This window comes from Myotis davidii, unplaced genomic scaffold, assembly GCF_000327345.1.
Source record: "Myotis davidii unplaced genomic scaffold, ASM32734v1 scaffold108, whole genome shotgun sequence".
NCBI classification, from domain to species: Eukaryota; Metazoa; Chordata; class Mammalia; order Chiroptera; family Vespertilionidae; genus Myotis; species Myotis davidii.
In genome coordinates, this window is record NW_006299260.1 from 868,251 (window position 1) to 871,589 (window position 3,339).

The following is a 3,339-nucleotide window of genomic DNA, read 5'->3' on the forward strand; positions in this document are numbered from 1 at the left end:
GGTGATCGGGCCAGCAAGGGAGCCGTTAGGCATTGATCAGGCTGGGTGGGGAGGGGTTAGGGGGTGATCAGGCTGGCAGGCAGAAGCAGTTAGGGACAATCAGGCAGGCAGGAGGTGAGCGGTTAGAAGCCAGCAGTCCTGGATTGTGAGAGGGATGTCCGACTGCCGGTTTAGGCCTGATCCTACAGGAAATCCCAGGCAGTTGGACATCCCATGAGGGGTCCCAGATTGGAGAGGGTGCAGGCTGGGCTGAGGGACAGCCTTCACCCCCATGCACAAATTTCGTGCACCAGGCCTCTAGTATAAAATAAATGTACATAGGTACAGTTATATATTATTCATGAAAGTATTGAAGTGTAAGAATGAGTTAAGAATTGGAACAAAGCAATAATAAGCAGCTCCATAATGTATAGGTTTATTTTAAGAGCTATTATATAGAATTAGAATAAAATAACAAATAAGCAGTTTCTAACTCAAGGTGCTTATAATATATTTGGAGGAACCAACCAAATATGCAGAAAACATTTTTAAAATAATCACCAAATAATGTGGAATTTTCTCTTCCTACCAATAAACTCAGGTCTCCCAATGCTAAAAATAAAAATTATGTTGTCCCTAGACATTGTAAATGACTCCAGTTACTATAATAAAGGGCACATTGAAACAAAATTTAGCCTGGTTTTAAAAAAAGGTCCTAGATCCTATTTTTCCCATTTTATTTTCAAAAATTTGATTGTTATATAAGCAATGTTGATCTAATTCAGATATCAAATGACTAAATAATTCATTTTAAAATATTAAATATATATTTACACACACATATATACACACACACACACATACATACACATGCTTATATTGATATACTAGAGGCCTGGTGCACAAAAATTTGTGCATTCAGTGGGGGGGTCCCTCTGCCGGCCTGTGCCCTCTCACAGTCTGGGACCCCTCAGGGGATGCCCACCTCCTGGCTTAGGCCCACTCCCTGGGGGACTGGGCCTAAGCTGGCAGTCAGACATCCCTCTGGAAGCCCGGCAGCCCTCGGGGGATGTCCACTTGCCAGCAGGGAGCAGGCCTAATCTGCAGTCGGTCATCCTTAGTGCTGCTGAGGAGGCAGGAGAGGCTCCTAACACCACCGCTGTACTGGCAACTATCAGCCTGGCTTGTGGCTGAGCAGAGTTCCCCCTGTGGGAGCGCACTGACCGAGGGAGCTCCTGCATTTTGCGTCTGACCCCTGGTGGTCAGTGTGTGTCATAGTGACCAGTCATTCCCAGTCGTTCTGCTGTTAGGGTCAATTTGCATATTACCCTTTTATTATATAGGAATAGAGCCCTGGTGCATGGATAAGGGCCAGCTGGTTTGCCCTGAAGGGTGTCTTGGGTCAGGGTGGGGGTCCCACTGGGGTGCCTGGCCAACCTGGTTGAGGGGATGAGGGCCGTTTTCAGACTGACCACACCCCCTTCAGGGTAGGGGTCCCTGCTGGAGTGCCTGGCCAGCCTGGGTAAGGGGATGATGGCTGTTTGCAGCTGGTCACACCCCCTTCAGGGTGAGGGGCACCCCTGTGGTTTGTTTAGCTTCTATAATTGCAACATTGTTGCATCCGGAGCTCAGAGCTGGGCTGCAGCAGGCAGGGAACCCTGGCTTCCTCCATCACTGGAGCAAGGAAGCCTCATGTTTGCTTCAGCTGCCTGGTTGCCAGTCGCCATCTTTGTTGGCAGTTAATTTGCATATCTCACTGATTAGCCAATGGGAAGGGTAGTGAAGTTACGGTTAATTACCATGTTTCTCTATTATTACATAGGATAATGGGGTCATAGCTTGTCCTGTGACTAACCTCCATTTTCTCCTCATTAAAGAATTAGTAAGATACCTGGAGCTTTATAGTCAAGGTAATAGTCTCTATCCTATCTTCTCACTATCCTATAACACATTTACCCATGCTGTATACTCTGGGAAGTCCACATCTTAGTTTTTGGTTTTACTGCTAAGTGTGTCTGTGTACTTTTTCTAAGTACAGCCTCTTAGACCTGTGTCTTCATCGGGTAATTTTAATGAGGGCCTTTCTTTTCTTCTATACCCTTTACAAAATACTGGCTGCTTTGTTTTCTAAATACAGTCACTGTCTCTAGCCTACTGCAGTGCTGTCCACTAAGCCTAAATAGTACAGGATTCTTTTCTCTTGGTAGCTCTTCTTCCCAAATCACTATTCTCCACTGCCCTTCCCTATCACTGGGTAATTGAGAAATGACATTTACTTAAAATATTTAATATCCCCTTTTTAAACAAAAAACTCACTGTGTGGAATATATTAAGGGAAAGAATATGACCAGCATGAGCAGAAAGTAACACATCACATATCAAAGATAAATCCATCTGGGAAAAGCATTGAGATCACCACGCACTTTTATTGGAATTTCAAGACAAGAAATAGTGTGGAACCACAGTTCTTCTTTCATGTCTGTAACCTTTGTCTAGCTCAGCATGTTCGTACAGAGGTAAGCCTTTGCTGCTATTTGTTACTGTTGTTGTTTTATAATAGGCAGCTTAGTAATATTTCAGAAATGGGAATGTAGATGGTGGGAAAGGGAGAGAGCTTGGTATGTCACAGGGGAGTGGGCTAGCACACTGCAGTACTCACAGAACTCACTGGTCTGGAAGCGCCTGCTAGCACCTGCCATATTATGTTTCCAATTGAAACCAGAAGGAAACTGAAAAAGATCCAGAGACATAGAAGCATGGAACAGACTGATGAATTTGAAAGGGAAGGCAGGAGTAGGGAAGTGGGGGCAGAGATTGACCAGGGAATCTATATGCATAGTGCATGGACACAAACAATAGTCTGGCGAAGGGGAAGTGTGGGTGCGGGGTGGAGGGGGTCAATGGAGGGAAAACCAAAGGGACATCTGTAATACTTTCAACAATAAAGATAAAGTTAAAAAAAAGAAGCGCTTGTGAAGACAAGCACCAGAAGCAGACATCATTGCCTTTCTACCCAACTGCCCTGTCCCACCCAGTTTTCCTCCAGCTGCAGAGAGAGCCCTATTCACATAATGAAGGTAAATGCTGGATACACTCTCCCAGCTTCGCTTGCAGCCCAGACACAGGCATGTAGTGGAGTGGAGGCTAATGCAGTCAGAGGGATGCACTGGCCTTCCAAGAAGACTTCTGGTGGAAGACATGCAGAGGTGAATGCCCACCTTTCCCCTTTGCACATTGTCTTATATGGGACATGATACCTGGAGCTACTTCGGCCAAAAAAATTCCAGAGAAACTGCCCTAGATCTCTGATGCCTTTGAGTTTGTGCACCAACCCAGGGGGATTCCTGTTCTTTGAGAAAA